The sequence below is a fragment of the Dasypus novemcinctus genome, chromosome 26 (assembly GCF_030445035.2).
Source record: "Dasypus novemcinctus isolate mDasNov1 chromosome 26, mDasNov1.1.hap2, whole genome shotgun sequence".
NCBI lineage: Eukaryota > Metazoa > Chordata > Mammalia > Cingulata > Dasypodidae > Dasypus > Dasypus novemcinctus.
This window is the reverse complement of record NC_080698.1, coordinates 22,240,607-22,265,359: the sequence shown is the minus strand read 5'-3', so window position 1 is coordinate 22,265,359 and position 24,753 is coordinate 22,240,607. Positions and strand designations below refer to the sequence as shown.

Below are 24,753 nucleotides of genomic sequence, written 5' to 3'. Positions count from 1 at the left end.
TGCAACCTCCAATCCTTTGCTGAAACAGTCTAGTTTCATTTTTCATTTCAATTATTGCATTCTTCAACTCTAATATTTCTCTGGAGAGATTCCCATATTGTTCACTCATTGTTTTCCTTATATCCTTTAATTATTTCTCTGTGCTTTCCTTTATTTCCTTGAGCATATCAAGAATCATTATTTTAAAATCTTTGTCGGGTAAGTACAAAGTCTGGTTGCCTTTGATGGTTTCTGGATTTTTTTCTTGTTCCTTTGAATAGGCCAATTTTTTTTTTTTTGTTCTTTTGTTTTTCTTGTAATATTTTGTGGCACACTGTGCATTTTAATATTTTAAAGTATTATCCCTGGGATTTAGTTCCTGAGATGTCCCTTGAGTTTGTATTAAACCAGTGATGTGTCAGAGATTTGCTTGAATGCTAGGAGCTAATCAAAACAAAAAACAAACCAAGACAAAAAGTACCTTTTACTTTCTTTCCAATTTGGCTCTGCTTTGGCTGGTGGTTTCCTTTAGAGCTTTAGTCCTCGGAACAAGAAGATCAGCCCAAGGCAATTGTGAAGGGGGAGGGTCCTTTCTGTCTTATCTGAACCTGTGAGTAGCTAGAACCCAGCGCCCTGCTTCTTTTCCAGGTCTCGTGCTTGCTAGAGGCCTTAGGAATTACCCCTTTACAGTTTGCAGGTCTTGATTTTATGCCCCTTCAACTACTTTTGAAATATACTTCCTCCCCCTTCTGGGTGCTCTCAAGAGTGACTTTATGCTGGTAATCCTTTGCTCCAGGCTGTTTCACCTTAATTGCTTCATCTTAACTGTCATGCTATCTGCAATTGGCTTCTCTGCCTTCAGGAGAAAGTCTGGGAGGGAGAGCGAAGACAGTCCCATCTCAGTTTCTCAGAGTGCCACTGGATGGATTGGTAGTGACATATATGTACCCCAGGATACACTGGTGCTACTCTGCTCCTTCTGGACCAGGGCCAAGGACCCACAATGGGAGTGCAGGCTGGCTTCATCCTGCCCTGTGGAGGGAGTGGGAGAGGGGACAGCAAGGTACTTGGAGCTGCTTCTAGGACTTTTTTCTTTCTTTCTTTTTTTTTAAAGATTTATTTATTATTTATTTCTCTCCCCTTCCCTTTCTCCTCCCCGCCCCCTTCCCACCCAGTTGTCTGCTCTCTGTGTCCATTCACTGTGTGTTCTTCTGTGTCCGCTTGTATTCTTGTCAGCGGCATGGGGAATCTGTGTCTCTTTTTGTTGCATCATCTTGCTGTGTCAGCTCTCGGTGTGTGTGGTGCCACCCCTGGGCAGGCTGCACTTTTTTGTGCTGGGTGGCTCTCCTTACGGGGTGCACTCCTTGCGTATGGGGCTCCCCTACAGGGGGGATACCCCTGTGTGATGTGGCACTCCTTCGGTGCATCAGCACTGTGCATGGGCCAGCTCATCACACAGGTCAGGAGGCCCTGGGTTTGAACCCTGGACCTCCCATGTGGTATTTGTTGAGCCAAATCTACTTCCCTAGGGCTTTTTTCTGAGTTTAGTACTTGTGGGATTATGCAGCCCTCTAGCTCTTTTCCATAGTTTTGAGGAATTTAAGATCCTTCTGTTAGCTTTGCCCAAGGCAGGTTGGAACAATGGCTGCCCTCAGAGCTTGCCCCCAGCCATCTGAATAGCCAATCCAAAGTAGAGATCTGGGACCAGACCGCATACCCTTGGAGTTTGGAGAACTTGTTCTTTAAGTCCCACCCTGGCACTAGCTCCAGGCCCCACTGTTGCCTGCCACTAGGCTGTGGGAAGGGGAGATGGAGGCTGCTGTATCAAAAGTGAAACTCACCAGTCTTTATCACACTTTACTCACCTTTCCTTCTCCTCCTTCCTGCACAGTGTTTCCCTAGACTGCAGAATTTCAAAGTGGTTGATTCAGACAGTTCCTGCCAATTCAAAAGTTATTTTGGTGGAAGGACTGATTCCTTGAGCTTCCTGCTCTGCCATCTTCCCACAATCCTATGAGTTATCTTTTAAAATTCACTTTTGTTTTTTTTATGAAAGCAATGTATTTTTAAATTAAATAGCACTAAAAAGCAAATACTGAAAAACTTCAACACCTGCCCCATTCTTCTACCTCCCTCCAGATCTCTTCCCCAGAATCAGCAACTTTGAACTCTGATACTTGTGGTGTTTACCTCTAATTTTTAAAATAATGTTCTTATACTGTTCTTTCTTGATATATCAATTTGAGCAATAGTTCTCTGATACCTGCTACTCCTACCACTTCCATTCTACACTTCCTGAGAGTGTGACATTACCATTTTTGTTTAATTTTTTTCTGTTGCTGAGCAAAGTGGTATATGCTTTCTTTGATATAAAGCTTCTTATTCTTCTTGGAATTAATATAATATATGCTTAATTTTTTTTTTTCCTAAGCATTTAACTTGTGAGGCATGTGGTAATGAAGACAGGGAAGTGTTGGATTCCTCTAGGTTCTTGGCTATGTTGCTTAAAAGAATTTAAGAACATGCCAGTTTAGGTAGCCCTGTAAAAAGAATTTATTGGGAAATGGGGGGAAAGAACAGAGCTTACTGAGAAATGAGAGAGAAGGATGGACATATGTACCGAAGTATGGCACGGGTTCCTCCAGGCAGAGAAAGTGAGCTCTTCCTGGTGTGGTTACCCTTTAAACTATTAATATTAATTATTTCTCCCCCTTGCTAATGCTAAGGGGAAGGGCTCCAGCTGTTACTGGCTACCCCATCAGTGGTAGGGGTTACTGGTGAGGACTGTTTAGAATATCCTGGGCAAGCAGAGGTCTCAGAAAGAGAAACTGGGACCTCAAGGTTAAGGTCAAGGTTTCAGTGGGGTCTGGTGGCCATTGTTGTCTGTTGACCATATTGTGACTTGTCTTCTCCTTGTTTCCCTGGCTAAACCTGCCTCAGTAATAGCATCTCAATTTTATCGATGGATCATAATGTGATTTACATTTTGTAGATGTTGAAACTGAGGCTTAAGGGTATGTATTTTGCCCAGGGCCATGTAACTAGTAAGTATTAGAATTGGAATTAGACTTTAGCCAATGTGTCTTAATCATGGCATTATTTACAAACATTGTTACTTCAGTTGTTATTTTAATGGCTGTATTAAAAAAAAACAAACATGGATTCTATCCTCAAGAGATTCAGAGTCAGTAAGTCTTAGACGGGACCAGTAATCTTTATTTTCAAAAGCTTCACAGGGAATTTCATTGATCAGCAGTGTTTGGGAACTACTGTTCTATATCCCGTTGTTGCCATAATTACCACCATCACCATCATGATCATCAGAGTCATCATTATCACCATCAACATCATCCCATCACCATCACCAGCATCATCACCTCCGTCAGCAGCCACAAATGACAGTTTTCTTCAGAGTTCTCAGTAGCTGAGTAAAAATCCTGGTCTTTTCACAGAGCAGCTGCTCTTTGACCTTATAGGTGAGATTGCACTAATGGCTGATTCAGGTAATCATTTATCTGACCATATTTAGTAAGTGTTTTGGAAGGATTTGTGCCCTAAATAAGCAGACATGGTTGTTTTTTTTTTCCAGCTCAGCTGGTTGTGGCTTTATCTAGTGTAAAAGCAACAAGGACATTATCCCTGTGCTTAACCTTGACCTGAAGGGACTTCGATTTCTTTTTGTTTGTTTGTTTGTTTATTTTTGTTTTCCTTAGAGCTCCCTAAAATGACATCTAGGGGAATACAAAATCCAAGTAAAAGAGAAACTTTGATGTCTTTGTTCTGTTTGATTTTCATTTTCCCCAGTGCTTGTGGCATTTCTTGTTTATCAGGCAGGAGAGAAGCAGTAAAATTTGGCCTGTAGTTTTCTCATCCCTAGGTGTGAAATTATTTCAGAACTATAATAATAATACTTTGCATTTCTATAGTCCTTTTATTTGAAGATCTAAAAGTGTTCTGCTGGTGTTAATAGAGCTTCCCAGCACCCTCTGAAGTAGGTAAGTATCATTAGAGAATATTTCCTCCAAGAACATTTTCACTTCATATCCCATGTGTGACTTGAAAATGCTTTTGTATTATTTAGGACTCTTGACTATTTAAAGTGCCATGCATATATGGCACTTCTTTTCTTTACATTCAATCTTCATGAATTCCTAGTATACTGCAGAAAATATAGTTTCTCATCAATGGGTGTGGCATTATTTAGAGAGAATTAAAATAAAAGCAGTCTGTTACTGCCTTTTATTTGAGTGTTTTAAAAATATTAAATAATGTTCATGAGGTATGAAATTACCTATCTTATAGTTAATTTTCCTTTTAAAGAAAGCAGCACTTACTACAATGTATATATTAAATAATAAATAACTAGTAGGGACTTGGTCTGGACAGTGTGGTGCCTTCTGGGAGCTCATGATATGTCAAACCAACAAAAAATAGCAATGATGTTTGCATTCTGATTTAGAGGTTTCATTTTGAAAAAATGTTCAGAATGTTGCATGCATGATTAAAATTCATGCTTGGATTACCTTTTTAAAAAATTACTATTCTAAATGATGGGAAGGTCAGTCTCAGTGGTGTTAGGGGTTCCTGTGACCCTAGGGTCATTAATACAAAAGGGCTGCAAGTCTTGCTTATAGCAGAAAACATTCAGGAAAAGGTTGTGTGGCACCAGTCACCCTGAGTGGTTCCTTGTCCATGCAGTGCTGGGTGGCCCTGCTGTGTGTAGACATTGCAAAGGAGATTGGGATTTTTTGCTATAGTTGCAAGACCCCAGTATCCATTTTCCCACCATTCTCTCACCATCCCCATCAAAATTCCTATCATCTCCCTAGAGTCCTGCCAGGAACCAGGGTGCCAGCCTTCTATACTTTAAGGAACTGGAAACCTCTAGTTTTTCCCAGGTAATGAGAAAGCCCAACAGTTCTTTTTTCAACTCCAATTGTTCACCTAAACAAGATCAAATTAAATAAAACAGTTTTAAACAAAACAAAACAAAAAACCTGAATTTATCTTCATCCCTGCCCTTTTTGCTGATGTACAGCACATTCCCTTCAATGAATTTAGACTTTTGAAAAACCTTAATGAAAGCAAGATTTGGTGGGGTTGGGGATTGATTCATTTCTGGCACCTTTTGCTTTTGGACATGCTCCTAAGACAAACTCTTTCTAGGTTCTTGAGCTGAGGAAGGGAAAAGCATACACAGGAGGGATAATGAAAAGTACAAATTGATATCTCAATACATTATGCTGCCCTGAATTCAACCTGAGACAAGGTGATGCATCACCACTCCTGGATGCTTTATGGCTTTTGCAGTGGAGAGAGTGTCAGGTGAGCACATGGTTAATCCTTGCACTGACATTTAATAGTCTTCCCTTTTGGAAACTATTCACTTAAGACACATCATCTAAAGATTTTTGGGAATATGGGCAGAATTATGAATCTCTGCCCTGTTTTCTCCTGAGTCTTTGCTTGAAGGGGCTACATAAATTTGCTGTTAATTACCTAATGATAGATTTATCAGTGAAGATGCTTTCAGCTGCATATAATCAAAACATTAAGTCAAAATGGCCTAAACCATAAGGAAATTAAACAAAAATGCTTCCCACCCTCTCCATGTCTTCTCGTTGAGTCCCATGGTTGTCATAATTGATGGAAAGGCATTACAGAATCCTGGCTCTAAATGACTGGATTACACCCTCAATCCATTCTTCCTTGGTGCCCAGCAACTTGGGTTCCACCAGGGTGCCTTTGATGGTGTTGCTGTGTAGTAGGGAGAGGATTTTGAGCTTTATGCTGTTGACAGATTGCTAGGCACTGTCAATGATTTTGTGAATCATTTTATCAACTCTTATTTGGAAATTCACAAAATAAAACCCAGGAGATTAAGGAAAATGAATTCTCTCATGGAACAAGACCTCTTGACAGGGGCAGCTCCATGGTTTATTAATTTAGTGCTCAAAATGTCATCAAAGTTGTTACTCTTATTGTCTGCTATCGTCAGCGTGCTGATACTGTTCTCAGGCTGGCTCCCTTTATGGTTCTAAGATGGCTGCTTCATGATAAGGTGTCACATGCAGACATGATCACATCCCTGGCAAAAGAGACTATTTGTGTATGTCCCTTTTTAAAAGCAGGGAACCTTTCCCATAACCCCCCAGCCAACTTCCCGTCAGGACTTGTTTGGCTGATTTCAGTCACATACTCCTTTGTAGCTTAGTCACTGCAATGCTGAGTTAACTTACACTGGTGCTTCCCAGCCTTGATTTTGCCATGGCACACAGAAGAAAATGATAACATTTGGTTAGCACAGTGAGTAAACAGAAGAGTTTGTTCATAGCTGGGGATTGCTGATGTGTGTGGGGGCCTCTGGCTGCCCTGGCTTGTCCAGTAGCCCAAGGGGCTGAAGGGTTGGATATTTGAGCAGCCATAACCCATTCCCTGGTTTAAACTAATCAGGATTTACCCCTGAGCTGGGATAGTCTGATCTTCTTTGGGTACCCCAATACAGACTTTACCTGTAACACAGAAGAGGGCACAGCTACTGGATAGGCCCTCAGCTCAGCAGTGTCTGAGTGTCTTGTCTTAGCATATGTACCTAATCTCTTTGAGCCATCAGCTCCTTCAGGAGAAAGGACCAAGTCTTGCAAATTTTAAGTGCTCAGTGATTATTTATGTACTGAATGAATGAATATGTACTTGAGGGACTGATTCATTCAACACCATTGAAGTAATGTGCCAGGAATATGCAGTGAGGAACATAGACCCTGCTTATGATTTTACACCTAGGCAGGGAGGCAGATCATAACTAATAAACAAACAATGCATATAAAGTTAAAAGTTATGTTAAGTCCTAGTTAGAAAACGACAGGAGGCAAAGAGGGCAGACCTCCTCATATGGGGGGTCAGGGACGGCTTCTTTGATTAATGACTTCTAAGCTGAAATCTGAGGGAAGGATGGAAGGACAACAAGAAGGAATCAGCAGTGCAAGGAGAGGGGGAAGAGGTTCCTTGAAATGATTTCATAGTTTGAACCTTGCAAATATCCCTTAGTTAGGAATCATCTGTTCCCAATAAATGGAACAAAACAACAAAAGGTGGGGGCCTTGCTATAAGGCCACAGACAACTTACTGATTTGAGGGCATGTTGGTCAACCTGAGGCACTTGTGCTAGGGAGTGGCTGACCCTCAATAGCTAACTGGAGTGGGACAGGTGAATGTTTACACATGTCCACTACATTCTGTCTCTCATCTCTATCCCAAAGAGCACTTCAGTGTCTCGGTATAGTCTCTTACCCCTGCTTCTCCTTGCAGCCTGGCTTCTCTGCTTCTCTTGGTATCTGGGTCTAACATGGCTGCTCCTGAACTCCTTCAGTCCCATTCAAGGGGCTGATAGACACTAACTACAATTCCTGCACTCCAATTGCTCTTTCCTGATCAAAGAATCTGAAAGGCCTGATGTAGGTCAAGTTCCCACCCTTGCTGGAGTCAGGTGTGGCCTGGGGCAAGGTTCAACTGGTTGGCTGCCTACTTAAACCAGGATTGGAAGAGACTCTCTGAGAAGGGGTGTGAAGGGCAGGCAGATGGAGTAACACCTCTGCTGATATTTGCTGTTCAGGCTCTCCAACTTTAATGACACTGTTAGTGTCTCAGTGTTAAATACCTTAGTTACCATCTGGGTTATTTAGTGGAGTACAGGTGCCTTCCCAGTACACTGCATACGACAGGCACTTAAGAAGTAGTGATGGTGATAATAACTAATCGATGTGAGATATGTTATAGTTCTTTCTCAGTGGTGCAGGTAAATGAAATTCTTTTAATAGAAATGATTTACTGTTTTACAGATAAGAAAACCCCTTTTGTAAATACCAGTCTCCATTGTTCAGTCAGTTTATAATGATTTGATTCCTGTTACAAAAGTAATGCATTTCCATCTTAGAATATTTGGAAAACAGATCAGTGAAAGAGAAGAAATGAAATTGTCTAGAATCCTTACTGCCCAGAGATGACAATTGATGCAATTTTGGGGTATTTCTTTCCAGTTGATTCTCTATAATGGATATATATTTTTAAAGTTATGCATATTGCTTTTTTCCACTAAACATTATATTGTGAACATTTACTTTCTTCCCCCACATCACCATTAAGGTGTTCATGAGTGTGGATATAGTTTATAGAAGTGGCTGTAAAGATTTAGAAAGGACATCTCCTGAACGTGGTTCTCAGACCAGGATGGATTTGAACACTGATCCTGAGGACTGTGCAGCAGTGTAGAAACTGCCTAACTTCTGAAGAACTGGCTAATGGTTAAAGTTGGTCAGAAATTAAGTTTGTGGTAATGATTGCTCTTGTCTCCTTGCCCACCGTTTTCCTGAGGATATTATGAATGAAGCTCAATTACTATTTTGCAAAGAGGATGGTTTAGCTTGGACATCCCTATAAGGAAAGTAATCAGCCTCCCCTTCATGGGTTCCAGGAAGCTTCTTTGCAGCTCAGGTCAGGGTGGCCCCTGCAGATGCACTTGCTTCTCCTGATAAAGGCAAATGCAAGCATGCCAAATTGCTTTGCTCTGGCTTAACCCTACTCCAGAATGAATCCATAAATGCTACAAAAGGAAAGCTTATAAACATATGCCACATGGAACTCAGAAAATGTCCTGTCTACTTAATCCTTTTCCTACTTCAGGGGAAAAAGTCTGTTTATACTTGAACTGAGAACAGAGGGATCACAAAAATGGAAATTGGATGCCATGCTAGAAATCACCAGTTGTGTTTTCTCATTTCCCTTAGAGCTATGGGTTGATTTTTCAATAGAGCTGTGTCAGTGGAGAAATGTGCCACTCTTTCTAGAGTTCTTAGATTCACTCCCATTTATGTGACTGTGTCCAAATGCTTTTTTTTAAAAGATTTATTTCTCTTCCCTTCCCCTCAACCCCAGTTGTCTGTTCTCTGTGTCTATTTGCTGCGTGTTCTTTGTTTGCTTCTGTTGTTGTCAGCGGCACAGGAATCTGTGTTTCTTTTTGTTGCATCATCTTGCTGTGTCAGCGCTCTGTGTGTGCGGCTCCATTCTTGGGCAGGCTGCACTTCCTTTTGTGCTGGGCGGCTCTCCGTAAGGGGCGCACTCCTTGAGCGTGGGGCTTCCCTCCGTGGGGGCACCCCTGCGTGGCAGGGCACTCCTTGTGCGCATCAGCACTGCGCACGGGCCAGCTCCACACGGGTCAAGGAGGCCCGGGGTTTGAACCTTGGACCTCCCATGTGGTAGATGGACACCCTAACCACTGGGCCAAGTCTGCTTCCCCCAAATGCCTTTTGAGGAAATGAAATTTTCCCTTGTTTAAACATGGTATGTTCATGATAGTGGATTCTGAGGGCTGGAGTCCTCCCTTGAATGTACCCCCCCCCCCATATGACTCTGCATTTAGGTGATGGCAAGTAGAGGAGGACACCTTCTACCCTTTGTGTGTTCTTGGTGAGATTTTTGCACAGATGGGTGCATAGAATCACAATAGATTTTCACTAGCTCAGAGCTTCAGGAACTTGCCCTGACTCTTAGAATGCAATGCTGGTCCCTCCATTCAAGATGATTCCCCTGCAAAATGGGCCATCCTTTTTCTTGCTGGTATATTTGCTTGCAGACATCCACTGAAGCTGCCTTGACAAGACTTCTGGCCCCACAGCCCATCTGATTTTTGATCCAGCTGTCCTTGCTATGGGCCATCCCACACTGGATTTCTGAAAGACTCTGTAGCAGGTCTGCTTCACTTCCTCCGTCTCAAGGAAGTAAATGCGATTTTCCTGCCTGTGCCTTATTTAACGTGTATCCATGTCTTCCAGGCTATCTTGGACTAGAGGGTCTGTAGGACCATTTGGTTTGACACCAAAGGCACTGTCTGTGTAGAGCCAGTCATAATGAATCACTGAAAACATGATTAGATGCCCGCCCAAAGAGGGTGTTAGCCGAGGGTGTGTGAATCTGCTTGGAGGGGCAACAGCTGAGTTGTCAGAATCATTTACCATCTCCTGGGTAGAGACAGTGGGACAGTATTTTCTCTCTCAATAAATATTACAGGCATCAGATCCCAAAGGTCCCCTCCTGTAGCTGCAGGTGCTCTTCCTTCTGATTTAGAAATGAGGGAAGCTCTATGTGTATTACACATGTAGGAGCTTGAGAGTGAGAAGGATGTGAAAAAATGCAGGGAACAGATTGTGGTTGGATTAGTCAACCAAAGAGGTGCTGATGCAAAATACCAGAAATTGGTTGGTTTTTATAAGGGTATTTATTTGGTGTAGAAGCTTACAGTTAACAGGCCATAAAGCTTAAGTTACTTCCCTCACCAAATTCTCTTGCCACATGTTGGAGCAAGATGGCTGCTGACGTCTGTGAGGGTTCAGGCTTTCTGGGTTCCTCTTTTCCCAGGGCTTGGCTTCTCTTTAGGCTTAGGGTTCCTCTCTTCCTGGGGATTGCTTCTCTCTGGGCCTAGGGTTCTTCTCTTCCCAGGGCTTGCTTCTCTTTTCTCACAACCAAGCTCCTCTGTGTGCTTACTTGCTGGGCCCAGCTCAAGACTCCAGCATTAAAACTCCAACATCAAAACTCCAACTCTATTCTTTGCCATGCCTTTTATCTGTGAGTCCCTACCCACCAATCAAAGCCCAATCAAAGCCCTAAACATAATTGAATCACTCCCAGGTACAGACCAGTGTACAAACATAATTCAATATCTATTTTTGGAATTCATAACTGTATCAAACTGTTAGGGTGGTCATCTCAACTCAGGATGTGTTTAAGATGAACTTATCAAGAAGCAGCCTGCCCATGATGTCATGATAGTTAATACCACGAGGACCAGCTAACCTGCTCCATTCTCTCTGTAAATGTGAAAAATCCTGATACTGGTAAACAGGAAAGATACGAAGACAGCAGAATGAAAGGATGTGTGTGTTATATTGTGGTATCCTATAACCATTATTTCATGGATTCATATTATTATTCAGTATTTAACAGATAAGAGACCAAAGAGGTTAAATTACTTGAAAAAGATTACACAGCATTTAAGATGGAGGTACTTTAAAAAAGCAAAAATAGGAATCTTTGCCTAGGTAGTGCGGGGGGAGGAGAACCTATTATTTTTCTGAAAATGCAGAGAGAAACATGGTACTTGTACTTTGGATGGGGTTGAGATAATTTGGGGGTGGGCAGCCACTTGCCTTAGGCATAAAAGCGCTCTATTCTGCAGAGTTTTCATACATTTGTTCGTTTGTTCATTCATTCATTCAGTTACAGTTGATTTATTTAGATTCACTCAATTTCTTTTCTACAAATGGGGCACCTGTTTATGTTTTGCTGCATGCTAGGTGTTTAGAGCATCAGAAAGATCACCAGAGAATTGAGAATCTGAATGGAGAGAAGAGGATATCCATGGATAATTACAACATTTGGTACTTTGTGATAAGTGTGGCAAGAAGCAACAGAAATCAGGACCTTGCTCAGGAGTCATTGGAGTGACCTTTAGGGTGGTATGTCTCTTCCTACTGGGAACCCCAGTTAGCATTCCAGAAATTTGGTCTGAGCACAGAAACTGGCATTTGTTCTGCACTATCAGCCACAGTGAAGAGACGTATTAACGGCCTGCAGTTTCTTTGTGATGGGTAATTTGTAAACTCGGGCATGTATGTCTGAAAGAGATGGGGCATAGAAGTGGAGGAAGGGCCTTCAAGTCAAACAGTATAGCAGATGTCCTTAATGACACAGAGTCAGGGACAGTCCCAGATGTAAATAATTGTGAAGTCGGCCACAATTTGCTCTTTTGTGCCCTTTCTTTCCATACTTGGAACGTCTACACCTTCTTCCCACCAAATAACCAGCCTTCATAAACACTCCTTCAGATTCTCAGTACCCTACCTACTTTTTTGTGGTGGTCTGTCACCCTTTAATCAGAGGATGGAGGGTGTTCAAAATTCTGATATCAGTCATTTACTATTCCATATGAATTTAAAACAATGATTTGTTACAGTATTTCATGTAGTGTATGAGATTATTTTACATAATCTGTGAGTGAACAATTTTTGGTTAGGCACATTAATTTTTTTCAGTTATCTTCTATTTATTGCATGTGATATTGACTTTTCATTTGCAGTGGTGATGTAAAATTGTCTTTTTCAAAGAATTGTATTGGCAAAATTGCATTGATTTAAAGATATATGTTGTATTAATGGTAGGACATTGGCTTACAGATATTACAAAACTCTTGGAAGGGATATGTAGATCATAAATTTTGGAACAATTATATTGTCTTATCCGGGAGTATTTATATTTCAAACCTTATCTTTAATTATGGATTAAAATATTTTGTCTCATAGTAAGAGAATTTCATTGATCATGGTGGAGAGAACATCACCCGTATTGTAGATGACGCATCTCCCATCAGTCTTTCCTCTTCCAGTTAATGGTTAAACTTCAGAGAGAGCAATTCCTCTGTCATAATATTCAATTTTATGTAACTATGAGGCATATAGCCATGAGTTTCTTCTTCATTAAATGCTCATGTGAGCATGGACTAATGTTGGTTGTAGTATGTAAAGTAGACATCGTATCTAAAGCAGCCAGAACGAGTAGCAGCAACCATCTAACTATAAAATTATAGAATAGAAATGTATAGAATGTATGGAATATTTATTTCATGAACCAAAAATAGCACCTGCCTCTACTCCTGAACTATTTTTTCTAAGGGACAAGAACAAATGTCAAAACAAAGAGAGATTTTTCTCAGAGAATAGTAATTACAGAAGAAATTACTGCAATTTTAAGTGGCTCTGATGTGGCAGGATTCTGGGGCTTGCTAGTATTAGAATACTTTGTAGAGTTTTTTGTTCTTCGATGGGTCTATCTTCAGGCAGAGCCAAGAGGGGGAACCCAGGGAGTAAAAGAGCAGCTTGTGATGGTGGCGTCAAATGAAACTTGCTGATAATGTATGCATGACAGGCCAAGTGACATCTTGTGGTCTCTTTAGCCTTGTGATTTGGATGATTTCTCCCTAGTCCCTCAATATTGGTTGGATGCTTCCTGAAAGTTCCAGAAGGAACATCCAGCCCAAAATGTCTGTTGTAACATCTTTGCTTAAACACAGTGGAGGGAAACAGACTTGGCCCAGTGGTTAGGGCATCCGTCTACCACATGGGAGGTCTGCTGTTCAAGCCCTGGGCCTCCTTGACCCATGTGGAGCTGGCCCATGCACAGTGCTGATGTGTGCAAGGAGTGCCCTGCCACGCAGGGGTGTACCCCGCGTAGGGGAGCCCCACGTGCAAGGAGTGCACCCATAAGGAGAGCCGCCCAGCGTGAAAGAAAGTGCAGCCTGCCCAGGAATGTGCAGCCTGCCCAGGAATGGCGCCGCCCACACTTCCCGTGCCACTGACGACAACAGAAGCGGACAAAGAAACAAGATGCAGCAAATAGACACAGAGAACAGACAACCGGGGGAGGGGGGGAATTAAATAAATAAATAAATCTTAAAAAAAAAACAACAAAAAACACAGTGGAAAGCTTACAGTACGCACGGTAACTGTTTATCTATTATACAGACAGACATAGGGGTTTCCATAGTTTGTATGTATTTATTTATTTTCTATAGCCTCTTGATAGTTGATAAACAAAACAGAAAAAATAAGAAAAGTGTTACTATTGGTGCCATTCTTAGTCTCTAATTGCCTGGGTTTTTATCTAATTTGGGGGCCAAATTCTGTGACAAAGAACGATTAATTACTTTCAGATAATTTAGGCTGCTGTCGGGAAACGGACTTTGGCCCAGTGGTTAGGGCGTCCGTCTACCATATGGGAGGTCCGCGGTTCACACCCCGGGCCTCCTTGACCCGTGTGGAGCTGGCCATGCGCAGCGCTGATGCGCGCAAGGAGTGCCGTGCCACGCAGGGGTGTCCCCCGCGTAGGGGAGACCCACGCGCAAGGAGTGCACCCGTAAGGAGAGCCGCCCAGCGTGAAAAGAAAGAGCAGCCTGCCCAGGAATGGCGCCGCCCACACTTCCCGTGCCGCTGACGACAACAGAAGCGGACAAAGAAACAAGACGCAGCAAATAGACACCAAGAACAGACAACCAGGGGAGGGGGGGAAATTAAATAAATAAATAAATCTTTAAAAAAAAAAAAAATTTAGGCTGCTGTGTCCCCAACAGGTGACTTGTAAAGCTAAAAATATAATAAAAAAAAAAAAAAGATTTATTTATTTATTTATTTCTCTCCCCGTCGTCCGCTTCTGTTGTTGTTAGAGGCACGGGAATCTGTGTTTCTTTTTGCTCCGTCATCTTGTTGTCAGCTCTCTGTGTGTGCGGCACCATTCCTGGGCAGGCTGCACTTTCTTTCGCGCTGGGTGGCTCTCCTTACGGGGCACACTCCTTGCGCGAGGGGCTCCCCTCCACGCGGGGCAGGGCACTCCTTGCGCGCATCAGCACTGCGCATGGGCCAGCTCCACACGGGTCAAGGAGGCCTGGGGTTTGAACTGCAGGCCTCCCACTAACCACTGGGCCAAGTCTACCACCTAAAAATATAATTTTAACTTAAGAATATTTACTTTTCTTATATTTAGTATTAGTGAACATAACCAAAACCTTCGAATTACTCAGTTTTATTTTTCACTGGACAAAATGGTGGGGATAAACGTACTTGAAATGCATGTATCTTGTAAAAATATTGGGTTGATAAATTAAAGAAGTGCAGGCCTAAGACAATCACTATCAGTAGTTGCTTCCCAGCCCCATTGAGATTAACTGGTGGAATGGGTCATTCAGTTGGGAGTTTGGATGTTGTTTCTTACAACTAACTAGGGTAGGTACTTGGCATACAGTTGTTAACAACGCTGATTAAGGTTCTTCCTCATGATTCTTGTGGTCTAGCTTTGAATAAAAACATAACATTTAACAATTAATACATTGCTTGGTACTTTTTGTGATCAAATAAGTTGTTATTTCTTGAAGTAACATCAGTATTTCTCCAGACAGCAATACAAACATAACCTTGACATTTAGTCTGGGAAGACATGCAAATTACAATTCAAGCATTTGCTCCCTAAACACTGGAACTGATTGGACAGGAGAAACTGAAGGACTCCCACTGTCTTCATATTTCATATTCACAGAGACAAAACTAGGCTTAACCTACTATGAAATGTATTGATTGTTGAGAGGAAAAAAATTAAAATCTGTTTAACATATTATCTTCTAACTTCCTGAAAGGTGAAATGAACTTAATCAGTACTAGTATTTCTAAAAAAGTATCAAGTGTTTACATCTTAAAAGCAATTGTCAATGAGCTTTTACTGTGAAAGTACATTGCTTTCCTCTAAATTGTTCACTGAGTCACCAGATGCCTAAATCCCAGCAAATGTTTTCTGGAATTTGTAGGACACACTTATGATTGGCTACAAACCTTCTCACACTTTCATTACAGGAATTAATATACAACAATACCTTGGAGATATTGTGGGTTTGGTTCTAGACCACCACAGTAAAGCAAATATCACAATCAAGTGACTCACACAAATATTTTTGTTTCCCAGTGCACATAAAAGTTATGTTTGACACATACTGTAGTCTCTTAAGTATGCAATACCATCATGTCTAAAAAAACCATGTATGTACTTTAAGTAAAATATGATACAGAGACATGAAGTGAGCAGATCTGTTGGAAAAATGGCACCGAAAGAATTGTTCAATGCAGGGTTGCCATAAACCTTCAGTTTGTAAAAAACACAGTATCTGTGAAGTGCAATAAAGCAAAATGCAATAAAATGAGGTATGCCTTTGGTGAATTGCTGTATAAATTGCTGCTGTGGGGAAAGAATGCTAAAAGGTTCTAGTAAGACTGTTGGTGGCTCAATAATTAACAAGGTCAAACTTCTGAGTGTTTTTTTTTTTATTTTAATTTATAAAAAACCAATCATGTATACCAGACAGGATTCCCCTATGTCACCTCACCACTAGCACCTTGCATTGCTGTGACACATTTGTTACAGATGATTAGAGAACACTGACACAATATTTCTACTATCTATAGTCTATAGCTAATAATTGCTATATTTTCCCCACAAACAATCCTATCGTTAATATCATGTATTAATATTGTATATTTGTTATAGTTCATGAAAGAACATTATGATTTTTTTTACTGTTAATCACAGTCCATCATTCACCATGGGTTCATGTGGTTATGTAGCCCCCTGCCTTGTACAGTTCACCCAGTGTTCATTCATTGGCTCTCAGTTTCATCACAGAATTCTACTGTCATCAGCTAAGTCTGTTTCAGAAGGTTTTCATTACTCCAGAAGGAAAAATCCCTTACCCCCTAACACCGCCTCCATTACTGGCATTGATACAGTACTTTCTTTGCCATTGTTGTAAAAATATTACAGTATTACTGTTAACTATAGTCTATATGTTACATTACTTGTCTTTTCCCCAAGTATCTCCATATTCTTAACACATTGTAATAGAGGGACATTCTTGTATTTGTACTATTGACTACATCACCATCCACCATCAAAATCACTGTTATACAATCCCTAGATTATCCTTTAGCTTTCTTTCAATTGACATTAACCTCCCTAGACTAACCCTTTAGCCACATTCATATTTATAAATCACAGTGTTATACTCACTATAATGTGTTATCATCACTCCATCCATTTCCATACATTTATAATCCATCTTATTAAACATTCTACATACATTCAGCATCAGCTTCCCCTTCTTAACCTATGTTTTATCTCCTAATAACCTATACTCTAGAGTTTAACTCCACAAGTTTACTCATTGTTATATTATATTATATATATTATATTATATTATATTATTATACTATATTATATTATATTATATTAATGTGAGACCATACAGTACTTGTCCTTTTGTGTCTAGCTTATTTCACTCAACCTAATGTCCTCATATTTCGTCCATGTTGTCATATGCATCCCCACTTCATTTCTTCTTACAGCTGAATAGTCCACATATCCCATATTTTGCTTATCCATTCCTTGGTTAATGGACACTTGGGTTGTTTCCATCCTTCAACAATTGTGAATAATGCCTCTGTGAAAATCGGGGTGCAAATGTCCTACTGCATCTTTGCTTTCAGTTTTTCTGAATATATTCCCAGTAGTGGGATTGCTGGATCATATGGCAGTTCTATATTTAGCTTCCTAAGGAACCACCAAACTGTCTTCCACAGAGCCTGCACCATCTTACATTCCCACCAACAGTGAAGGAGTGTTTCTATTTCTCTGCATCCTCTCCAGACTTGTAGTTTTGTTTTTTTAAATAATGGCCATTTTGTATGGCATGAAATCTCACTGAAGTTTTGATCTGTGTTTCCCTAATAGCTAGTGATGTTAAGCATCTTTTCATGTGCTTTTTGGCCATTTGTATTTCTTCTTAAGAAAAATGTCTGTTCAAGTCTTTTGCCCAGTTTCTGATTGGGTTGCTTGTCTTTTTGTCATTTAATTGTATGATCTCTTCATATAACATGGATATTGGATATGTGGTTTCTGAAAATTTTCTCCCATTGAGTAAGCTGCCTTTCACCTTCTTAAGAAAGTCATTTGAAACAAAAAAGTGTTTAAGTTTGAAAAGGTTCTGTTTTTCTATTTTTTCTTTTGTTGCTTGTGCTTTGGGTGCAAGCTTTAAGGAAGTACCACCTACTACTTCAAGATCTCAAAGATGTTTCCCTACATTTTCTTCTAGGAGTTTTATGGTTCTAACTTTTATATTTATGTCCTTGATCTATTTTGAGTTAATTTCTATATAAGGCATGAGATAGGGGTTCTCTTATTTTCTTTTGGCTATGGATGTCTAGTTCTCCCAGCACCATTTATTGAATAGCCTGTTCTGACCAGGCTGGATGTGTGACAGCTGTATTAGTCAGCCAAAGGGGTGCTGATGCAAAATACCAGAAATTGGTTGATTTTTATAAAGAGTATTTATTTGGGGTAGGAACTTACAGATACCAGGCCATAAAGCATAAATTACTTCCCTCACCAAAGTTTCTTTTCACTTGTTGGAGCAAGATGGCTGCCGACATCTGCAAGGGTTCAGGCTTCCTGGTTTCCTCCCTTCCAGTCTTGCCTCTCTCTGGGTTCAGGGTTCTTCACTTCCCAGGGCTCCAGCTTCAGCATCAAACTCCATCATCAAAACTCCAACGTTAAGAACCCTCAACTCTGTCCTTTGCCATACCTTTTATCTGTGAGTCCCCACCACTCAACACCCTACTAGCACAAGAGGTTTACATAATTACTTAATCAAGTAAACCTATGAATCAGATATAATCTATTATGCCCAGAGGAGAAGATCAGTTTACAAACATAATCAAATATTTCTTTTTGGAATTCATCAGTAATATCAAACTGCTACAGTAGTGTTCCCTCCTGTTCAGTTTTTTGGAAGAGTTTGACCAAGATTGGTGTTCAATTTTCTTTGAATCATTGGTAAAATTCACCTCTGAAGTCATCTCATCCTGGAGTTTCATTTATGGGAGGTTTTTGGTGACTGTTTCAATCTCTTTATTTGTGATTGGTTTGGTGAGGTCTTCTGTTTCTTCCAGGGTCAGTGTATTAGTCAGGGTTCTTTAGGGAAACAGAATCAACAAGAGATATCTGTCAATAGTATGTGATTTATGGGACGTGGACATGGCTCAACTGATAGAGTATCTGCCTACCATATGGAGAGTCCAGGCTTCGATCCCCAGGGCCTCCTGACCCATGTGGTGAGCTGGCCCATGTGCAGTGCTGATACGTGTAAGGAGTGCCATGCCACACAGGGGTGCCCCTGCGTAGGAGAGCCCCACATGCAAGGACTGCGCCCCACAAGGAGAGCCGACCTGTGTGAAAAAAAGCACAGCCTGCCCAGGAGTGGCACCACACACACAGAGAACTGACACAGCAAGATGACGCAACAAAAAGAGATGCAGTTTTCCAGTGCCACCTGACAATGCAAGCAGACACAGAAGAACACACTGCAAATGGACACAGAGCAGACAACAGGGGGGAAGGGGAGAGAAATAAATAAAAATAAATAAAAATAAATAGTATGTGATTTTCTAACAGTCACATTTCACGTAACTGTGGGGATGCACAAGTCCAGGTTCCACAGGCAAGTTGCAACCAGGGGCTCCAATCAAAGTCCAGTTATGGTTCTTGACGAGTTCTGGGAGTCATTGGCTGTCCGAAAATGAGCTGGGAAATTCTTACCCAGTGCTGGCTTCCCCTTTTAAGGCATTCAACTGATTGGATAAAGCGTCACTCATTGCTGGTGGCAATCTCCCTGATTAATGTAATTATAACCAGCTATCTATGATTTACCACTGCAGTAAAGTCAATGGTGACTAAAGTCCATAAATGCCCTTGTATTATAGTTAGTCCAGTGCTTGCTTGACAAAACAACTGGGCACAATTACCTGGCCGAGCTGACACAAAAGCCTAACCATCACAGTCAGTGTATGTTGTTTGTGTGTTTCCAGGAATTTCCCCCTTTCTTCTATGTTGTCCAGTTTGGTGTACAGTTGTTCATACTATCTTCCTATGATCTTTTTTATTTCTGTAGGGTTGGTGTTAATGTCCTCTGTCTCATTTCTGATTTTATTTGCATATTCTTTTTTTCTTCATCAGTCTAGCTAAGGGTTTGTTGATTTTGTTGATCTTCAAGGACCAACTTTTGGTTTTGCTGATTCTATTGTTTTCTGTTGCTCTCAATTTCTTTTATTTCTACTCTGATCTTTGTATTTCTTTCCTTTGGCTTGTTTTGCAATTACTTTGCTGTTCTTTTCCTGGTTCCTCCAGAGGTGAAGTTAGATCTTAGATTTTAGCTCTTTTTTCATTTTTAATTTAAGCATTGAGGGCTAAAAATTTTCCTCTCGGCACTCCTTTTACTGCATCCCAACTATTATTGTAGACGTCTGTTTCTCTCTTCAGTTTTCCAAGTGTGTGACTCATGTTTTTGGGTCATCCAAGTTAGGTGCTTAAATATTTATGATAGTTATATTTTCTTGGTGAATTGCACCTTTTATTAATATATAATGACCTTATTCATCTCTTATAACAGTTTTGCATTTAAAATCTACTTTGTCTGATATTATTTTCTCTATTCCATATTTTTTTGTTAGTATTAGTTTGGTGCAAAAGTAATTGCGGTTTTGTGTTGAAATTTGCCATTTGATATTGGCATACATTCTCCAATAAATATGGTTATGCTATACGTCTTTTTTTTTCTTTAAATTTAATCCCCACCCTCCCCCACCCCCCCACCCCCGGTTGTCTGTTCTCTGTGTCTATTTGCTGCGTCTTGTTTCTTTGTCCGCTTCTGTTGTCGTCAGCGGCACGGGAAGTGTGGGCGGCGCCATTCCTGGGCAGGCTGCACTTTTTTTCGCACTGGGCGTCTCTCCTTACAGGGCGCACTCCTTGTGCGTGGGGCTCCCTTACGCGGGGGACACCCCTGTGTGGCACAGCACTCCTTGCACGCGCATCAGCACTGCACATGGGCCAGCTCCACATGGGTCAAGGAGGCCCGGGGTTTGAACCGCAGACCTCCCAGGTGGTAGACCGACGCCCTAACCTTGGGCCAAGTCCTTTTCCCTACATCTTTTTAATGTACATTTCTTGCTTAATTTTTTTTTGGTAATGAGTTATTACTTGCCATCTATTTTATCTTTATTTTAGACTGTGGAAATGATGTTAGACAAAAAACTAATTTGAGCAATTTTCCCATTTGAGTTCAAAATGGGTCATAAAGCAGCAGAGACAACTCATAGCATCAACAGTGCATTTGGCCAGGAACTGCTAACAAACATTCAGTGCAGTGGTGGTTCAAGAAGTTTTGCAAAGGAGGCAAGTGCCTTGAAGGTGAGTGTAGTAGCCAGCTGGCCACTGGAAGTTGAAAACAACCAGTTGAGAGCAATCGTTGAAACGGATCCTCTTAAAACTACACGAGAAGTTGCTGAAGAACTCAACGTTGACCATTCTACAGTCATTTAGCATTTGAAGCAGATTGGAAAGGTGAAAACTCTCGATAACTAGTGCCTCATGAGCTGACTGAAAAGAAAAAAATAGTCCTTTTGAAGTGTCATGTTCTCTTATTCTACACTACAACAACAAACCATTTCTCAATCAGATTGTGATATGCAACAAAAAGTGGATTTTATATGGTAACCAGGGTATAGGGTAACCACTGAGTTGGACTGAGAAGAAGCTCCAAAGCCAAATTTGCGCCAAAAAAAGTCATGGTCACTCTTTGGTGGTCTGCTGCTGGTCTGATCCACTACAGCTTTTGGAATCCCAATGAAATCATTACATCTGAGAAGAATGCTCAGCAAATTGATAAGATGCACTGAAAACTGCAATGCCTGCAGCTGGCATTGGTCAGCAGAAAGGGCCCAATTCTTCTCCATGACAATGCCCGATTGCATGTCACACAACCAACACTTCAAAAGTTGAACTAATTGGGCTACATAGTTTTGCCTCGTCTGCCATATTCACCTGACCTATTGCCAACTGACTACCACTTCAAGCATCTCAACAACTTTTTGCAGGAAAATGCCTCCGCAGCCAGCAGGATGCAGAAAATGTTTTCCAAGAGTTCAGCAAATCCAAAAGCACAGATTTCTACACTACAGAAATAAACGAACTTATTTCTCATTGGGAAAAATGTGTTGATTGTAATGGTTCCTATTTTGATGAATAAAGATGCGTTTGAGCCTAGTTATAATGATTTAAAATTCATGGTCCAAAACCACAATTCCTTTTGTACCAACCTAATATTTGTGTGGGATATCTTTTTCCCAATTTTCCCTTTCAGTCTGATTGTGTCCTTGTGTTAAGGTCAGTCTCTTCTAGAGAGTATGTAGATGGCTTATACTTTTTAAAATCCATTCTGTCAGTCTTATGTTTGATTGAGGATTTTAATCCATTATTTCCTCAATGTTATTACTGTAAAGTAATTACTTGCTTTGTTCATTTTATCCTTTGGCTTTCTGTTGTCATATCTTACTTACTGTCTGTCTTTTTACAGTTTTAGTTGCCCTTCCTAATAACACTCCTCCAAATCTCTTGCCCTGGTCTTTCTTCAGGCTGCAGCACTTCTTTTAGTATCTCTTGTAAATCTGGTCTTTTGTTAATGAACTCTGTCAGTTTTTGCATGTCTGTGGAGACTTTAACTCACTCTTATTTTTCAAGAACAGTTTTGCTGGACACAGAATTCTTGGCTCGTAGTTTTTCCCTTTCAGTACTTGAAATATACTATACCACTTTCTTCTCACCTCTATGGTTTCTGATGAGAGATCAACACTTAGTCTTACTGAGGTTCTCTAGTATGTGATGCATGCTTTTTTCTTGCTGCTTTCAGAATTCTCTATCTCTGGCAATGGACAATCTGAATAGTATGTCTCAGATTAGGCATATTTGGATTTATTATTTTGGGGCGTGCTGTCCTTCTTGGACATTGATATTTATGTCTTTCATAAGAGTTGGGAAATTTTCGGTCATTATTTCCTCAAATATTCTTTCTGTCCCATTCCCATTCTCGTCTCATGTAATGTATATGTTTGTGTTTTTGCATTGTCATTCAATTCCCAGACTCTGTTCATTTTTTCCCATTTTTTCCTCATTCTGTTCTCTTGTCTTTTCAGGCTCAGATTTTCTGTCTTGTAATTCACTAATTCTATCCTCAGTCAATTCAAACCTGCTGTTATATGCCTCTAATATAACTTTAATCTCATTCATTTTGTCTTTCATTCCCATAAGCTTTTTTACTTTTCTTTTCAGGCTTTCAAATTTTCTTTTTGCTCTTTCCAGTGTTTTCTTAATATCTTTTTATCTCTTTAGCCGTATTTTCCTTCAACTCCTTGAATTGATTTAGGAGATTTGAGTGAACATCATTATTAGTTATCTTATGCCCTGTGTCTCATCATGATTTTTTATTTTCTCTTTGGCTGGGCCATATCTTCCTCTCTCTTAGCATGGCTTGGTAATTTTTTGCTGATGTCTAGCCATTTGAATATGTTGGTGAATTTACAGTGTTCATCAGTTTTTCTCTCTTGCCTAGTGATTTTGTTTCACGACTCTTCTTTGATTTTTGGTTCTACTTATTTGAAATCTTTAAAACTGCCCAGCTTAAATTAACAAAACAGGTCAGGTATCCACTAGTGGGGTGCAGACCAGATCCAAGGTTCCTGGGACATGAGATGCCCCTGTTTATTTTTCTTCTTGCAGTTTCCCAACCCACCAGAAGGTGGCAGTTTTTACAAAAATCTTCCCATGGAGGTGTCTCTTTCAACCTCCATTTGCTGGACTGGCTAGGCCACAGATTCAGAGCAGTCTTTGTTGGCCAAACTCACTGAAGAGAAACCACTCTTTGCCCTTTGCTGCGCCTTCCTTCTCCTAAGGAGGAAGCTTTCATTCTCTTCTCACTTGGCCACAGTGAGCCATGGGTTTTATGGATGCTTTTAGTTTTGAGGGTGGGGGATAGGTGTCATTCCCAGTTGTTGGGGTGATTAACTCATAGTTTTTGTTTCTGCCTCTTTGTCTCTTTGGCCCTTTCCTTCCTAGATGATGTGCAGTCCCTGGTCTGCAGATCCTCAAAGCTGCTCTCTTAAAAATCTTTTTGTCCTTATTCTGTTATTTTTGTAAGAGAGTCAATCCCTGCCAACCTACTCTGACACAATCTTCCTAGAAGTCCATCCTTCTATGTGTTTTTACACTGCTCACCCTCTTGCCCATTCTATATTTTCTTGTTTTCTCACCATCAAATTGCTGAAGAGAGAGAATGTTTTGTGTGACAGTTTCAACTTTGTGACTTCCAGAAAAAATTATGTTCTTGAACTAATCTATTACTGTGGGTATGGGGCTCTTTGATTGCATTAAGTTTGGTTGTGGTGACTTTGATTAGATTACTTCATAAGATCACTTTGCTGCTTTTGTTTGGGCTATGTCAGTGAAGTGTGAGTCAGCTTGGGTCTCTGCCCTCTTGCTGGATCTGATATAAATGGAGACATGGAGGGAGACAGATGTAGAAAGAAAGCCATAATTTTTTATTCTGCCATGTGAGAGAGGACTTCAGTTTCACTTACAACTGCAGAAAGGCAGAGAATCCCCAAGAGATAGAAAGGAGGCCTGGAAAAAGACAAGCCCCATATCTGAGTTCTGGGAGATGGTAGATTGTGGAAAGGAAGGCAGAGTCTTTGGCAGAGATCATCTGCCATCTTGCTTCACCATGTGGCAGCACACCAGGAAGGCAAGACCTTGGCAGAGATCGGTGGCTATCTTGCTTTGCCATGTGACAAGACCCCAAGAAAGGATCTCTGCTGATGCCTTGATTTGGACATTTCATGGCTTTGGAACTTTAAGATTTTTCCCCAAATAAATCTCCTTTAAAAAAGCCAACATGATTGTCCTGAATGACATTGCAACAACAGATACAGGCCATTATATATCCTGCCATAACCTACAGAATTGAGTGGGAAAGAGTATAAACTACAATGTAAACTATAATCCATGCTGTGTAGCAGTGCTCCAAAATGTGTTCATCAATTGCAATGAATGTACCACAGTAATGAAAGAAGTTGTTAATGTGGGAAAAATGGGAGGTGTGGGGAATGGGGCATATGGGAATCCCTTATATATATATTTTCTATGTAACATTTTATGTAATGCATCTTTTAAAAATAAAAAATGTTTAAAAAATAAAAAAATAAAAAAGCCAACACATTTTTGGTATTAATACTTTGCATCAGTAGCCATGTG

At 40.6% G+C, this 24,753-nt stretch overlaps 1 protein-coding gene across 9 annotated transcripts in view; it reads left to right on the top strand.

Annotated features, from left to right (window-relative positions):
• The window catches only part of FHIT (fragile histidine triad diadenosine triphosphatase), a 1,565,692-nt gene that overhangs the window by 45,748 nt on the left and 1,495,191 nt on the right, over positions 1–24,753 (top strand). The window contains exon 1 of one of the 9 annotated variants that reach the window (XM_071212130.1): positions 6,203–6,285. The exons of the other annotated variants lie outside the window; for them this stretch is intronic. The gene's annotated coding sequence lies outside the window, so the exon portion shown is untranslated. Of the gene's footprint in view, positions 1–6,202; positions 6,286–24,753 lie in introns of those variants that run through there. 9 annotated transcript variants of the gene reach the window in all.